Raw genomic sequence first — 18192 nt, 5'->3', positions numbered from 1 at the left:
ATTTCAAATTTCCCTGAAGCGTCTCTGGCATTTCCGTTTCAAGATTTTATTGGAAATTTTCTTTCTTTGGGAGATGGGACAATTTGAAATTCAGCGGTTTTTACAACGGTCACGAACTTGTGAGAAAATCCATCAAACATCTCAAGTAACGCAATCTTCATTATTGCACTTTCATATTTCCCATTTCAAGATTCAGAACTAAAACACTCGTTACTTTGTCCCTTAAGTTCCGAGAGAATTCCTCTCTAGACGTATTACATCGGATATCCTTCAAACCCTTGGAGTCTCCTTCCTGCCTATCAGTTTCCCAGTAAAGCTGAACAACAAAAGCCATGTACATCGAAAGTGTTCAAACAGTTTTATGGTCGACAATATTGCATTCAAACGCGCGCGATAGGACACGACAGTGTCGCAGAGCAACGACGGTATACACGATGGTCTTGCGAAAATATATTGGCTGAACCCCAGGACCTCAGTGCACCATCCATTTGCTTCGGGTTTCACGACGCGTTAATGTTGTCAAGGGAGAATTTGGTAATTGGCCTCGACCTTGTCGTTAATTTTAGTCTCACGGTATCATCTTTGGAGATATGAAAAAAAGATTGTTATACGCCATGTGACCAATTATGATGGTCACATTGCGACGAAATTGTCACGAGTTAAAATATGACGGTAATGGTCCAACTAAATAGATCGTACTCATTTATTAATTTGATGATCTACTTGCTCATGCAAATTTTATATCAGTGCTCGGAGAGGAGAATTCAGCTGTGCTGAAAAAAATGTATGCTCTACGGGGAGATATTTGATGGGGAGGAACAGATTTAGTAGAGGAAGGTACCTAGCTTCATACACGGAGAGGAATTTTTGACAAAATTACCCGACCAGTCTATAAAACTGTTCATCGTTACTTCATTTTTATCCTGGAACTTACTAAAAATTAATATTTGATGATTAATTTTCATTCCAGTTTCACTCTATCAGTAGTCATTCCCATGCAGATAACAATGAAAATTCCAAAATGGTTATAAAAGCAGTGATAATATTAAACTATTTAAGCCATCATCAACTAAATTATGACACACCATTTTTCCAAATTTCTCGTTAACGTAAAAAAACCATTTGCAATCTCTCGCTGCTACTGACAATATCCAAACCAAGGGACTCATTATCGACAATCTATTGTTAACTAAAGTTTTCTCTTTCATATCGCAGTACACCACATTTAAAAGGGAAATAAAGTTTCATAGTACAGCGCACAACAGGCATCATGCGCGCATGTATGGATCTTTAACTGCATTCCTAAACGTGTCCCAGGTGCCCCAGGCTGGATAGTCGTTTACCGGTATGGACTTTACTGCCGATAAACCCAGCACACTGCTGTTCAAGTTCGACTCTATGCGTAAATCGTGAATTCACCAGCAACATTTCAAGACCTCTCCCTTAATTCTTGTTCAGAGTAGTTATTGATTTTCTCACCAAATTGTGAACCTTTAAATATAAAATTCGTTGGATTGGAATATCAAATTTTCAGTACGGAATATTTTCATTTGCCGTAAAGTGCCCATAGAGAAGACCATTCCATGATAAAAAGCTAAAATCCGCTACGGGAAAAACATATAATTGTTATTGAATATTTCTCTCCGCCGATGCCGTATCGTTCTCATTGAACGTACGATGCACTGAATTACAACAATTGGTTTTATCGTTAGAAAAGCAGTGGTACACAATCGTCAATGACTCACTCTCAACCCATCACTGGTTGTAATTGAAAAGTTTTCAAGGTGCCCTCCCCCCAAAAACCTCCAAAATTCCAATCAAAACGATTTCAGCTTTTCTCTGGGAATTAGGTCGAACTTTCATCACGTAACGGTGCAAAAGTTAATAAAGCTGAATGCTACGACGATATTCCCATCGTAGCGCATTGGCTGCTTATCCAAACTCTCAATCCCCAAAACCCTCAGCGTTCTATCTTCGTCCAGCACGTTTCCCTTTCAAATCCCTCGGACGGTACTTAACCCCACGAACACACATCGAACCCCCCACGGTATTTGAAAAGTTTTGCCGAACAATTAGGATTAGCTCGGCTGTAGCCCCAAGGTTCAGTAAGTTCTGCCGGGTGTGAGTGTAGTCATAAAGCTCCTAAGGGTGTTCTCAGAGGTAATGTTAGGGGTTGAGAGGGCAAGAGGTAGTATACGCAAGACATCGGGCTTCGAGCAGGAGGACTGATAGCTGATTATAACCGAGCTTGTACCAGTATTTGCCCTTAGGCATACACGTTTGATGCTGTGGTATACTGAGTAAATATGGTGATCGATATTCCGACAGGGTCAATCTTTCTCACATTATGTATCTTCAGTTAATTACATTAATCAACTTCTTAAGGATATCCAAATAATCTGGCTAATGTCTCTCGAATGAAATACTCTTCCCCTTTTATGGTCGAACTAAGAGCTTTTCTTTGACCCACATTTAACCCTCAGAAACTTAACACCCGGAAAAGGGAGTTCATTGAATAAAACAAATTCATTTAACGGGGGCTCAATGGAGTCTTAAAAAATCAAATGAAAGCTTTCATTCCAACATTTTGTTTACGTAAAATAAATTATACATATTATCACTTTCACATTATGATAAAGTCGATAATGAATGATGGAGAGGACTTTTTCTAGCAAAAACGATGTCTGCTCCCCACATTACAATATTAAAACCAACTCTGAAGGCCTGAAGACGCAATTTTTTCTGCGACCACCCCTAAGTTGCGCGCGTAGAGCTCGCTGAGGTGTGTAAGAATGTATCGATCTGGTCGAACATACCATCCGAGAATAGGACATATAAGCACAAGACACTGTCGAGCCACTACATTTCTCTTACTCCTCCCCTCTTCCCCCTCATATTGCGGAATTCTTATAGATATTTCTGCCTCTTCCCTGGATTGTGCCTCGTCGCAATATAAAAATTCTCGCAAAGTTCACTACTAGTTCACTGGATAAAAAATGACAGCAGGAAACAGTCAAGGCTGGATGGCATTGACAAGGACGTTGGAGGAATAAAAATTTTATCAACTGCGGATATCTATAAGCCATCCTAGTGTACACTCAATTGAGCCTGATCTTACTTTATTCACTCATCCCTGTACTCCTTCCTAACCTGGTATACAGTTTTCCGTGAATCCACTGCAGATTTTTCATGCGATTTTTCCATCTTCCAACTGAATATATTCTTTCATTTACATAGCCAGCAGCCACCCTGCTTTACCGCTGTTGGTCCTCCTATTCTTTGCCACTCAAAAATCTCTTGTCCAGTGCATGGTAGAATCTTTTATCGCGCCCTCGTCCGCACTCGAGCACGAACGTAAATGTAGCATGTTTCCCCCTGGTACTATACATATATTATATTCTCGCGTACTTTCTTTTCACTAGGTACCTACAGCTCGGCCTCTTTTTTTCTCATCTCATCTTTCTCTCACTCACCTCATCCTCGTCTGAGTATAGTTCGCATTCTCTCACCCACTCAATATTCACTGCGATCCTTTTAAACCGCTCTTAGTTCGCTCCACCTGGTAATTTTACGCATCAATGCTGACCACTTGAAATAAAATGCTGTTATTCTTTCCGTAAAACGTTCGACATTAGCGCAACAAGATAATCCAATTACTCGGAATAAAAAAAACTGTTGCTATTAAATCACACATCGTAATCTCCCGCTAATCCAATTTCATGTTTCATCAATTATATGATCGTTCCGGTTTTCAAGGCAACTTCACAATTCTTAGTCTTATCCTCGGGCATGCGATGAAATCTTGACATTAACTTGTGGGAGGTGATATCGACAATTTGATGATTAAACTCTGTTTGATGAACAATCCGCTGATAATCTCAAGGAGCTTCATTGAGAAGATATTGCTCTGGTCTCCGTATGTACTAATCATACTCGCATATTCAATTATCCACTGTCAGGGGTTAGAGAGATGAACGTTTCACGGGAGTTTCCGATTCCAACGTGGTTTAATCTCCTTCTCTATCGACGATTTCATCTGACAGTACTCCATTTTCTGTACTCCACCATGACAATAAGTTGATTTGTCCGGGGTATGTATACCTCCCCTATTCAAAAGAAGTTACATATTTCCATCGAATGGTATTTTTTCCATTCTCCTTATTTCTGAGAATGGAATTCCGCTGAAAAATATGTATGAAATTTCGCTCATTCTTTTCAAGAATCCGTCACTCACACCATCCACCTTGGATGATTTATTTACCCCGAGGTGTGCCACCGAGGGCTTGTGAATCGAATATTTTGACGGAATGGCTCATCTCTTCACCATAATAAATAGTGGGACAAGGAGATGGCTGTTTCTTAGTAAAACAGATTGCGAAACCAGGGTTGGAAATCTTGAAGCGTTAAATTAACTGAGCATGGAAGGTTCTACTCAACCCAGTGGGTCGCGGTGTTTCTTCTTGCTACTCGTCTTCTGGTTTCTTGAGGTAAGAAAAAAAAAATGTACCTCTTGGAGAGAGAAGTGAAAGAAATTCACGGCGTGTCGATCAAATAGATCTGCGTGAAGCCAAAGGGGACCAAGTTTGCTTTAGTCGCGCTTCTCTATTCCTCCCGTCATATTCAGATACCATGATAAGTATTTTGATACCATATAATTTTTGGGTTCCTGGGAGGTTGATAGGACGCGCCGAAGACGACTGCTACAACCCCACGAGTCCCAAAAAACGCCTTTTCCGCGACTATCTGAACCTATTTTAGCGTACGAAGAGCACGATTTTTAAATGAAAAATTCTCTCCACGTGTTCGCTGCCCTTACCCTTCGCTCAATTATCAAAACGTGATATTCCCCACCTACCAATGAAGACCAACGATAAATGAAATAAATCAGTACCTCAATTATGCGTGCATTCCTTGCCGGTTCTAAAAGCCCCTGAAACTCTACCACCGAAATAATCCACCTGAATGCGAAAAAAAAAAGTTGATTTCTATTTAAGCGACGAGGAAAGCCTCTCATGCCTTCGTGACATCCATTAGAGTTTAAACGTAATTTAAAACTTGCCACCGCTCCAGTAGCTCCCGCCAGTATCGCCCGTGTGTACGTCGTACCGAGGAGCTCAGGACGCGCGGTGTTTGTGGGCGAGCTTAGGGCTAAGTCCCTACGATGTAATAACATGCATGCACGTAGCCGCGTCTAAAGTTTGTAACGAGCGCAAGGCCTGAAACCTTGGCAGACTGCTATCCCTTGCGTTTCTGGTTTGTGCTTACACGTTACGTGGGCTCTCGCGCATAGTCGTTACATGAGCGTGTCCTGTAGCATACCACAAAGAACTTGAGAGAGGTGGAGAAGAAATTGAGAAAGGAATGGGCGAAGAGAGGACAGGAGTCTGTGTGCGTCGACGATTACGGTGATATCACGGTGAGATAACTTTTCAGGCATGTTGTAGTCAACGCAATATTCGAAGATGTTGTCGAGGCACTACGTGGTGAGCAAGCTTATTGAAGTCTGTAGTTTACACTTGCCTAGGAACAATGGTATGAGGATGAAAGAATTGGGTGTCGAGTGCAGGTGTCTGCGTCGCATGGAGATGCCTACACTCAAAGACCTCTCGTCTCTCTCGCTCCATTCTATCAAATAGAAATGGAATCAACAATGAAGGAGCAATCGGATGATGTTCTGGCAGATGTCAGAAATCGAGAAATGGATGTTGAGGAAATGTAGCAAACGTATCTACAAAAGTCGAACATCTGCTGGTACTAGACCTCATCCCGTCCGTTTTTTAGTACTTCCGATGTGAATGAGCCACGGCGACACTCCGCTTTTTCCGAGCGCCGTCTCAAGTTTAACGACTCCGTTGTGCGATGCTCGAATAACCTCGAGGATTTGAATGGAAAGCATTTGAATGAAGTAAATGAAACAATAAGTAGGGAGAGAAGACGAAGCTGAGTTACGGCGCTGGGAGCGGGTGGAGATGAGAGAAGGACGCGAAAGGGAGGGACGTGTCGCGAGTGACAGGTCATTTTACGGGGCAAAGCACCTACTAGTCGTGTATACTCTTCATCCTTTTCTCATTTTACCCTTATTCTCGTGGAAAAGGGGATTTATCTCCAGAGACCTTCTCACTTTCACTGACAATTCTCGATATCTTCTGAATTCAAGGCAGCGATGACGTACCCAACGTCTAATCCCATTTCAGTTCACCTTTGAATTTCTTTATGTGAAGTCAATAGATAGCTGACGGTATGATTTTTGTGTCTAATTCCTCACTCTATCCAGCTTCTGTTATCAATGAGCAGGGGAAATGATTTTTTGTAGCTATCAAATATCGATTATGCAAAATTATAGAATAACGTCCTACGAAGGGCGGCAGTTGTGCCAGATGAAATGCTTTCTTGGTTCCCAGTTACAGTGAAATACTTGTAGTTGATGCCCGGACCTGCAGGATCACCAATTCCCCTTCTTCAAAGTGATATAAAGGAGAACCCAGTCGATGCAAAATATTGCTGAAAGGACACCCCGTCGGAGGCTTGTATACCGGGAATACGCGGAATATCTGTGTCACAAAGCAAAATCTCTTCTGCTTGTACTCAACATCCTAGTCCATATGTCTGATCCGTTCATTTTGCCTCGGGCACTATCTTCTGCATGTACCTCTTTGAAAGGTAAAAGAGAAGAAAACTACTGAAAAGCATACTTTGAACTATGTATCCCGCCCAAGGGCCATTCCCGATACTCGCAAAAACGCAGGTATGTTTGATCAGAATTTATATTGAATTTTCAAGGGTTTCACTGATAAAAAAAAATGGATTCTCTGTGATGCAAAGGCCAGAACATTCTCACGATCCCAACAATGTCATGTCTCGCTATAGATAATACTCCATTACAAAACACAATGAGCACTCACCCAGAATTCCGTTTATTGGCCAAATCATACCGAAGTTCTGTTTTCACGAGGGTAAATTGTTGGATACCCTTAATATACCCTCCAATTCGCCGAGCCAAATCATGAATAGTATATTCCCCTCAATGCATTTTCCGGGAATATCTGCTATTACGTTCATACAACATCGGAAGCCTCTTATACTTTTGTGAAGCCCGATCGAGTATTCAGACGATGTTTGTACACCCTCTTTTGATGATGTACCAACACCAATCCTCCACTTATGGAGTTAATTGGTATGCCTTGATGATATGCATTCGTGAAAGGACTTCATTTCACATGGAGGAGTAAAATCTAAAAGTGTTCTTGATAGGTACAGTCCACGTGTCTGAGGTACGGGCTTTGACTTTTGACATCTCTGTAGTGTTATTATAGACACTAGTACCCAACAGAGTGGTTTTCCTTGACCGCAATGTAATTCACCCCCTCAGTACACGAGAATCTCATTAGTTCCTCAAGCCCACCGATATGACCAGAAACTGTTGGTCTCGGGTGGTTGAGTTCCGATGTAGACGGCACCATGTATTTGAAACAGACTGAAACCTGACCTCTTCTTCAATGCCATAAGCGTGACGTTGCGCCAGGCGTTTGTCCCTGTTCCGTTGATATGGTCCTACAACTTCATGGATCAGAGTTGTCGGGAATATTCAATGAATTAATTGTTATAATTATTCTCTTAAAGACATCTTAGCTGAAGGTGTTGAATACAATCAATTTAAATGTCTTAAAATGAGCTCTATTTCCTGAGCTAGTTACTCTCCCGCTCTTCCAGAAGCTGCATGCATCCCAGAAAATGTCTTGCCTTCAAGACATAATTTCAAATTCTATCTGAATGGTAGCACGTGCATGTGAGTTAGACTGATCGAGAATTATAGAAACCCATAAAACCAATCGATCATCACAACTAATATAAAACTCCAGTAATTCGTTTGTGTTAGCTACCTCTGAGTGAATTCAGTCGTCATTTTTCCATCCTACCTCCATATTGATATCATCGAGCATCTCTGACAAATGCCCTGACACGTAAAGATCGAATTTCATCCATCAATCTCCAATATTCATCCAAAAAATCCTGTATCATCAATACCCTAACAACAAACTCCCCCAAAATGACGCGAAAGAATAAGAAAGACAGGAAAACAACAGAAACTCGTGTCCATGGTGAATTCAGAGGCGCATGTGTCCCGTGACATAGACCAGAGAAGCAGGTTGCTTTCACTGGTAAAGTGTAGTAGAGGGTGAAAAAAAAAAAATGTTGGAAAAGAGTGAGGAAGGAATGAGCGTAAAAAGAGAGGTGAAAAAAAAGTGAAAAAAAAATGGAGCAGAGGGGTATGTGAAGAGTTGGCAGGTAGAGTGGTGTGTGGTTGAAACGAGTGTGTGTGAGACATTCGCAGGAAGGGGTTGCGCGGTTGAGGTAGGGGTTTGGCTCGGGCGACGACGCCAGAACGCCTGGCATCGTCAAGCCGTCACTATGACAACGGTGACAAGCGAGGTGTTAGTGCGCATCCGTGACCACGCCTACGTCACGTCGGCTCCCGCTATGACGTCAGTTAGAAATTCAACATCAGCGCCATCGAATGGACTAGCGTGGTGAACGGCTGTTGCTGATACTAAAATACAGGCGCTATCTATACGACAGAGGTTAGACGGTGTCAGCGGCAGCCGCCTGTTGCTATCTTTCAGAACGTTAGTATGGGTACATAAGGGGCAAGGGGGATGGAGGGCACCTTCCTGGCATGGGTACATATTCAGCCACTACTGATGCTGCCACTGGCGGCTCTACCGTGGAAACTCTCAACCAGGGGTTCCTACCATTGAACAACGTTGCCCCACCAACTGCCCCTTCCGTCGACGGAAAATTTCTCCCCCCATCGTTGCGTCGCGTTTCCTCTTTACCAGCCCCCCTCCTACCCAACCCCTAAGGACCGTACGAGAGTTTCTCTCCGCCAGTCAGCCATCTGCCTCACCGCCACACTGCGCCAAGTGTAAAGATCGTGTTTAAACAATAACAATTTGACGTTATTTTTGTCAAACGATTGACGAACTTGTTCTAACGCTGTGTGATCAATCGTATGAGTTATTTTTCCGCTTTTATTCGAAAAAAATTTATCATTTTATTTCGTCATTATTCGTGATAAACGACGGAGAGTCTTATGCAGATGTAATTGTCAATTCAATTGAGAACGTTTGAACATTTAAATAATATAGTTGATCCGAATAAATAGAGGGAAATAAGGACGTGGGGGTGCGCGAGGGGGAGCAACACGAGGAGCGCGCGTGCGAGAGGGGACACGTCGCCGTCAATCGGCAGCCTTTGATTCAACTGAGCACTTCGACCAGACATCCTGCATCAACACGCGTTAGCCACGAGCTGGGGATCAAGTTTTATGGATCATAGGTTAGCACACGATATTTTTTCCTAGCAGATTATATTTACTTTTCAGTGATTAGTTTGTGGGGGTAGGCACCCACGTGCATCCTCGATGGATTATTCTAGTTTTTTTTCCTCTCATAGTGATGATTCTGGGGAACTCGATGCGTGGTCGAGCTCTCCAAAGATGTAGTCGTAGATTTTGCACGGGATAATGTATGATTTATGAGAAAAAAAATCATAAGCTCATACTCGTGGGAATAAAGAAAATAGATGAAAATAAAAATCGCGAAAAAATTGTGGGTAATTTTCTTAACCCAGTTGAAGATTCCGGAGGTGAGGGAGAGGGAGAAATTGGAGGTCCTGCACTTGTGGAATTAGGAAATGGGGTCGCGGTGAGGAAAATTAGAGGAGGAGGGACTCAACCTTTTTCCCTCCTCCAAGAAAACGGAAAGAAAATAATGAGAAGAATAACTGGTAGTGAAATAGGATAAGAGAAAAATGAATAGTACGAGAGGATTCACGGAATAAGGCAAGAGAGAGGGCAAATTGTGTTTTCACGGTGAGGGTGGTTATTTGCATATCATCGGATTCATTCGCTCGATGCCTGTTTTGAATACATTAATAATGAATTTAATAAGTAAAACTCAACTTCATCTTTATTCATGCAGCAATTATCGTTTTGAGGATATCGTTTATAGTTTGGGGGAGGGAAGAGGGGACTAGAGCGTCTGTAACACCGATACAGATGAGAATGTTATGACAGTAATAGTAGTCGAATAATCAGCGCAAAGATATTCGTAAATCGAATCGTCATTGGGCGATGGAAAACGTGAATAAAAAAAAAATTTAACAAAGGCAGAAATAAACATGGACCATTTGGACGTATATTGTGTTTAGCTCTGGCAAAATACAGTGTCCACTGTGTTTTGAAATAATATACCGCACTAAATATGCGCATACGATATGCCTGGGACCTCTCAAACCTCCACGCGCGTCCATTTTCAAACAATTGCTGGGTTACACAATATGAGAATCGAGAGCTTTTAAATGGGAGGAAGGGGGGGGGGAGACAAGAGGGTGGCGAAATAGTAGGGTTGCACCCGGAAAATGACTGCCCAGTCGTACTAAATAAAACTTGAATGCCAACCGCGCCTGCAAAACGTTAGGTAAACGCTTTCAGAAATAACAATTTCGAGGGGAAAATTCTAGGGAATTTTATTCACGAGCCAGTGCGTGCCCACTTGTTCTTCCACGTCACTTGAATTGGAGCTTAGCATTAAACACTTGTACCCCATTTTTTTTTACCTCTCGTAAAAAGTGGTGATGTACGTGTGAGTCCAGTTGAAAATAGCTGTTAGTTTTTTTTTTTCTCCCGGCTCGAGGGGGGAGGGGGCGGAGGTGAAGTAGAAAGAGAAGGAGAATGCAGAGGGAGACAAGTTATGTACGCAATGCGGCCACTTATCCTCGTACTCTCCACTTTAAATGGTACGTGCGTGGCTTATATGTCGGATTCGTCCGAAAGCGAAGGATTAGGCACACGGACCCCCTGCTACCTGCTACCCTGCATGGTCATCCACCGGGTGAAACGACTAGAATACAAAATTCGGTGAGACAACATCGTGCCACTGTGCCACACAGGCTTCACGTTATGTCTGTGGGATACAAATGTCACTGACAGCTGTAGTCGTGTACACGTGTGGATAATGGTTCCATCAGAGATCAATCTCAAAAAGTCAATTCTCTGTTACAACAATCGTTCACGGAAAATTGTGCACCATTGTTATCCGTTTCTCCTCAAAATGACTCATTTTCAATTACCGTTAACTGCTGTGCATTAAACACACCGTATCGATGAACTCCGTTCATTCGTTTCCTCCATTCGCACCCTAAGAAAACGAGCGAAACCGAGTTGAACGATCGGAAATTACAAAGTGTACCCGGCCGACAATTTTATCTCACTTCCATGGGCTTGTGTGTATATTCTCTTCAGTTCCTGCCCACACCTCTTCCACTTTTACCCTTCAACATGCATGGGCTATTTCCGCGTCGGTGAAAAATACGTTACAAATCCAACTTTAACCCCATACGCATTCAGGACACGTAGCCAAGAAAGATATATCGCGTCGTACGACGCTTTTCACGTATCCTACTTTCGAACCTCATTTCTCCGGAGCAACTCTCCTTCAACGCCTTTGCCTTCTCTTCCCTCTACCCCCGACAGGCCGAACAAGACCTCTTCGTTTGACCATGGGGTTAAGTCACGCTGCTGGCCATATACGTGGCCAGGTAATCAGGTGTTGGATGATTTTAGTGAAAGCATGTCTCAAAGAAAGCTATTACGTGGTGATAAATTCATGAGAAATTACTCCCAGAAAAATCTCTGCGGCTCAGACGTAGGATCGCGCGTTGCTCGAGTGTCTGACTATAAACGCTGTATTCACTAGAAGTGTCTGATGGAACGCGCACTATATCCCTTAAGATTTGAGGAAGGCCTTAACCACTGGCTCAAATCTGTGAAGCTAACCCGTAACATTAGACAATTCACGACTGTCCCTCGTTGGATCGTTGGCAGCCACACAAGCCTCGTTAAATCGACTGTAGCTTCATTCATCTGGGCTGTAAACAGTATTGGTCATCTGACTAGGTTGATGGTACAATTATACTGGAGTAATAATATTGAAATGGACAGCGATTAGAATTCTGGATCGAAGGATAACTTGTATTGGCCAATTGGGAATTTGACTCAGGTTGGAGTGATCCATAAAGCATGATAAACTGATGTGTGGTATTAGACAGAGCTAGTTGATGGGTAAAAAAGGATTTTGATTGGAGGCTGGGGTTAAATGAATTCCTTCTGTCAGCGTGATTGAGATCACAAATAAAATTCTCGTAGTTTTCGAAAAATCAAGAAATGTTTGATTTTCATGTATAAATAGCAATTAGGCACTTGTTTTCTTGAAGTTCAGACAAAATGACACTGACTCGAACGTTTTATAGTGCTTGACAGTTGTCTATTACAGACGTGTGAAATGTCGACCTTCGGTTTTGCTACGACCGCCGAAAAAATCATCCGTCTTGCCCCAGTAATTTTTAGAATCCAGACGAAAACTTCTCCCGAACTCTCCAATTTCTCGATATTTACTTCATGATTTGGATGTAGGTCAGTACATGAGATACATGCACACACATGTAGAGTAACTAGAACCTGAAACCTCTTACAGTGTGTTACCGGTGACTCGGCCTATAATGAAATTCACGGCAGGCCCTAGCGAATATTCAGGGTCTTGTCTTTGTTGCTCCATCACAGTAACTTACATACACCGAAGCGTTAAATACATTAGATGCAATACGCACATGCACATAAACGGTGTATCACTGGCTGGGTATATGCAATGCATTATGGACCCTGAGTGTATTGCGACGTAGATATAGTGGTACAAGTAGGGTAGAGTAAGAGGAGGCCAGCATTGCCGGGAGAATGGAGGAGAGAGCACTGTACATACCAGTCCTTGGACTGAATTATACTCGGTTATGGTCGTGCTTCTATGGTACTGCTTAACGGAGGTAGACAAGGGCTTCGGTGAGGAGTAGGGTCTGCTAGTGTGGTACACTGACACTCCAGACAACCGATATTGTAAACCATGATCTCTGCCCACTGGATCATTCTGAATATAATTTTAACACAACAAATAATGTAATTTGTTTACTTCCGATCCATTAATTCTAAATGTCTCTTTTCTTCTTTATGTTGCAGGTGAGTCTCTAAACAATCTCCCCTCCTGTAAGTAAATTGTTGGTAGAATAATATCCGAGATGAGAACCCTGGCGCAAATCAATGGCAAACGGTTGTGAATTTGATTGGTCATCACAGAAGGTTTGGACTAATCGGATTGGAATTGATGAATGGAACGGAAATATGAATGGAGGCTTTAAGCATTATTTTTTTTATAAAGAAATTCATTTCCTTTTCCATCGGCCAAAAGTTTCTCGCCGGCTTAAGAATGTTGTTATGATTGCTAATGAAAAACTATGGGATTCAAGTAGCCGAGGGAAGTAACGAACTATTTTAGGTTGAGCATTGAAATCTTCAAGATGTTCGGAACAAGTGAAAATTTGGAATGTACAATCTTCAAGTGTCAGAGTGAGGGGGAAAGAGGCGAGGATTATTAACATCAGAACTAAGATGAAAGCATCAAACAGAAATCCCGTGAATTTGAATTTTCATCACTAGATTTTTTTAACATCTCAGTTAAATTATCTGGTAATTAGCAGGAGTTGTAGTCACTCCCCCTTTCCTTTCGACCCTTGGACCAGCGGTAATTCCCCTCTGCTGTACCAGAATCTATCTTTTGCATCCCACACCGTACTTTTTAAGTTCGAGTCTCGAGGTAAATTTAAATTTCAAAATTTCAATCTGGCTTGCAAATTCCATACCCTTCCTCGGCCCACCCCTACGCGTCTCTCTTCTTCTTTTTCGCCACCTGCCACCTCTCTTTTCTCCTGGGGGTCGCTCTAGATTGCCACGACGTAGGGTGGCGCGACATCAAAAGTGTTTCACGTCGTTCCAATGATTTTTTTCCCTCTCCTTCGCCAACCAACAGCCTCATGCCACCTTCTTTTCACTCCCGACCCAATTTTTTTCATCCCTACGAATTGAAAACCTTGGCCCCCTTGAAGCATGCATGATGGAATGTCACTCTTCACTGAGCATAGCGGAGTAAGAATGATTGTGAAGGATGACATAGGGTCAGAAAGTCCTTTTTCCTAATTTGCTCCAACGTCGAAAAATTTCCCGAGTGTTTCGTCCTCCTCTTTTTTCTCCACTAGTCATTCTCACGCTCTCTCTGTTTTCCTCATTTCACCTCTCCTTGAAGCTCTATATACACTTCTTGTCGGTTAGACATCACTCCCTTGTCAAGGGAAAGAACAAGAGAAAACTTGTTCACAAAGGGCGAGGACTAAACTAACAGCACTTGCCTGTCAGGATTGACTGAGTATTTGGCGAGGATGCGTGAACAACTGAAAAAAGACCTGTTCGTCTATTGGTTTTCGAAGCCAAAGCACAAATACTCGTTAAGACATTAGTGTAGATAACATATGCAACATCTGTGGCCATCAGATGGGAAACTTCCGATTTACGGCGGTAGTGAAAAAACTTTAGCAGCTCGTTACATCAGCCCTACTATATGCGACGAGAGAAATAAAGAAGAGTAGAAGTCGTATGACGGGCAGTGAAGAGTCAGAGGAGATTCAGTAAAGCAACGCTTGCCTGCGGTTCGAGATTAAAATTCATGCCGTGTGTCTTTTTCTCGGCCACGCGTCCTCAGGGAAAAGATACGTTGGGCTCCCTCGGTAAAGGATAAACGTCACCCTATAGCTATTCCTCGACAGCCACGCTACAGCCATCTAGTATATATCGTTGAGGTTGTATACGCTGCCCGGACGCGTACTCGTCTCCTGCACTGTCTAACAAAATTTGCAAATCAAATTTTCCACCAGGCTCCGAGGAAAATTCTACGCTGCGAGCCTTTGCATGGCCGATTATCATTCCTAGTGCAATACCCCTGAAATTTCGTACACAACCGCTCTATGAGAACCTTCACTCACACAGTACAGCTCATTATGCGAAGAATGTGCAAGTTCGGCCAATAAGAATAAAGTATTCTCGTCAATTTTGCTGAATATGTTTCATGAAAAAACTGTTACCGCATTATTAGCCATCAAACTACCATATTGATATTACTTTTTGCGTGACTCATGAGGATTATTTATAGAGTGGCTGTAAGAGGATGTGATGAGTTAATTAGCTGCTCTATTAGCGATACAACCTTGGCCAAGAAACCCGTCAAACGTTTTTAAAGCCGACTGCCCTCTCCTGCTCTGGGCACGTTATCTGTTGAATGCTATTACTTCATAATCTTTCATTCAGGAATCATTAGCTCAATCAGTGGCGCCGACAAATTGCCTCACAAATCTCATCCCACTTTGGTTATCATCAACTGTTCAATGACCATATCACAACGTCCACTTGTCTCCCTTCCTCACCACTCCACCTATAAGTATTTCTGAAAACTGCCACCGTCCCGCAAGAGAAACTTTTAACAAGATCGATTTTCAACTCGTCCCACACCTTCCTATTCTCCCTTTTCACTGTATCTTTCCTCCAGTACTCTCTCTCTCTCTCCCTTCCTATCTACGCGAAAAAGTTTCCACGTCTGAAGATAGTGGAATGACGTTTTCATTGACTGTCACGTATACCCCTTCAATTTTTATCTTGAAGTTATAATTGTTGGTCGATATACTAGCGGCAGGGCAGCCGAGTAAAATTCCGCAGCGATATTTGTGCCAACTAATCCACTTTCCGATAAGAAAGCTGGTATGTCCTTTCTTATGGATGCTGTCCACACACTCCCAGCTTTTTTCCTAATCGAATCCTCATGTATTGACGAATAACAGATACCATTGATGTGGGTAGCGTTATTGCGTTTATGCAAATATCGGTGCTCCGCGCAATAACTCCCGTCGCAGGAGCTTGTTTGTTTTGTAATTGGAGTCCGCAAATAGAGCGTCATCGGTGGGAAGGAAGCGGGCGAATAGGGATCGCGAGAAGGGGGTGGAAGGGAGAATATATAGAGGAAACGCCTATCCACACCTGCCGGCATTAATATCGGCAGAACGTTTACGCCCTCTCCCTCCTCAACTCTCCTATCGCCCTGTTTATCTCACACCTTCCGGTGCTCCCTCCCTCCCTCTCTACCTCCACTCCACTCTGTCCCCAAACCCGGGATTTTACATGTGCTCATTCTGTTTGTCGAGCGATATTAAACTTTCCGCTTTGTGTATGGGGGATGCATGTAAACACGCCGATTTTCTCGTTTAACATTGCATGCGGAAAAAACACCATTCAAGAGAAATTTTACGGTGATACTCGCATCCGTGTTTTTTATATTTGGTCATAACTGTGTTTTCGAGGGTTGTTCGATGAGAACAAAAAAAAACCCTCGCTGAAGGGATTTTCAGACCTTTCTTATTTTATGGAGTTTAGCTTGGAGATAGCCATATCGGCGAGAACCAAAACTACCATAATCACATGACTCTGGAAAATTTTTATATATTAGCCTATCGTTGGCATGGATATTGGAATGTGCGAAAACCTCATATCATGTGAGAAACTCAATACATCATGTACCGGTGACTTTTTGGTTTCTCTCACGTAGACGAATTCCGACAGTGTGAAAACGACGAATGGTTCTCGGCCCTTTTCCCTCACAGTCGATTCGTTGTATTTTGGCAAAAGGTACTCTCGCCTGACGACCCTTTCGCATACTTGTCCCATCTCCCTCCAACTTGGTCACCAACACATCGTTGACTTTCTCGCACGCAAACTTTGGAGTTGGACATTTCAGGCTGATAAATCACCAGTCCATCCATGCAAAACACCGACACATCTAGATCTCTCGATCGTTCTCGATTTGCTAGCATCCCAGACATTCCTGTTTCCAACGATATTTCGCCCCTCGTCATTCTCGCCTCGCACCTCTCACCCTTCAAACGCCGCCTTGTGATACCAAAAACCCTCGTCTTACATTTCTTCATTCGGGCAGGATATGTTGAGCCGATCGATCATCTTGAGAATAACAAAAATGTGACGAGGGATGTTTTGCGATGGCTCACGTGATAGGTTGTATTGAGGTGGGCTCAGCAGAAAATAGTGGGTAGGGAAAAATAAGAAGAAAGGAGGGGAAAAAGCGAAATAACTGTTTTCAGATTCCAGACATCTAATACGTTCGTCTCACTTCCTTGGGACACTGTCTCGGCGGCCAGAAAGGATCCTCTCGCCTTGAGAGTAATCCTGGTTTTACAGAGTTGCTCCCCACAAAGCTTCCAGGAATAGGTTAATCTCGCGGGGTCGAAGTTTCCGTAACCACTTTCCATCTCGCTTCATCTGCCATAACCTATACCTCATTACCCTATTCTCCTTCAGTCCAAACTAATCCAGCCAACATAATGTAGGGCCGTCAGAACTTGGAGCATTCGGGGCTGTTCAAAGGTAACACAATTATATCATCCATTATTCGTGTACATATGACAGAGGTGAAAAGATATTCCGTAAAAACTAGAACGTGATCGTGAACAATGGAGGTGACTTTGAGGGAATCCCTGGAAGGATCGGACAAAGTTTTAACTGCCAACTAAACCAATTGGAGAGAATTTCTGGAAAACGGCAATTTACGTGTATGTGAAGCATGGAGCTTTGATCGTGCAGCATCAGCGAAAGAAATCGACCTCTGAAGGGAGTCTCACCGGTGAAAAAAAAAAGGGAAAGAGAGAAAGGTATAAACGTTTTATTATAGCGCATTGAACTCCTCGTCCGGGCGTACGCTTATCGCCATCATCAAAGTTCTCAATTTGGAGGTGGGCAACTTCTGGGGCAAACCACTTGGCAAGGCAAGTCGATGCTCAACCAGAAAGTTTAACCACAGAATCCCTGGTCGACCTATACACATTCTCATATAAAAATCCAACCTTCCAACCGCCACATGTATACAAGTCGTATCATTCCCAACAGTTGGAGGATACGCGGGACAAAGTCATATCATGTGTGCACCGGACGAGCGTGGAAACTCACCATTACCTTTGCCACGAAACTCAGAGACTCCGAACGAGGGAGAAGGCCTTGCACCAGGCAAAAGCATTTTCCCCACCGTGAAATTTCCTTTTTCCTCTCGCCCTTGTTGAGACCATTATCGTGGTGTGCTGTGTTCTCAAGACCGTGTGTGCTCTAATGCGAAAGCAAGGCACAACACTAATAGAGAGAGGGCTTCCACCTCTGATGAACAATTGTTTTTAACTTCCACCGCATGGTCCTAAACGATTTCC

At 42.9% G+C, this 18192-nt stretch overlaps 3 protein-coding genes across 16 annotated transcripts in view; all 3 read left to right on the top strand.

The window, feature by feature from the left end:
- Positions 1-18192, top strand: part of Bru3 (bruno 3) — a 347812-nt gene that overhangs the window by 183231 nt on the left and 146389 nt on the right. The gene's annotated exons all lie outside the window — the stretch shown is intronic.
- The window catches only part of LOC135160656 (uncharacterized), a 65921-nt gene that overhangs the window by 9918 nt on the left and 37811 nt on the right, over positions 1-18192 (top strand). The window lies entirely within an intron of this gene.
- The window catches only part of LOC135160687 (uncharacterized), a 71750-nt gene continuing 61505 nt past the window's right edge, over positions 7948-18192 (top strand). For both annotated transcript variants that reach the window (XM_064117518.1, XM_064117509.1), the window contains exon 1: positions 7948-9336. The gene's annotated coding sequence lies outside the window, so the exon portion shown is untranslated. The remainder of the gene's footprint in view (positions 9337-18192) is intronic.

The sequence above is a fragment of the Diachasmimorpha longicaudata genome, chromosome 1, assembly GCF_034640455.1.
Source record: "Diachasmimorpha longicaudata isolate KC_UGA_2023 chromosome 1, iyDiaLong2, whole genome shotgun sequence".
NCBI lineage: Eukaryota > Metazoa > Arthropoda > Insecta > Hymenoptera > Braconidae > Diachasmimorpha > Diachasmimorpha longicaudata.
The sequence above is the reverse complement of the archived record's forward strand: the minus strand, read 5'-3'. Positions and strand labels throughout refer to the sequence as shown.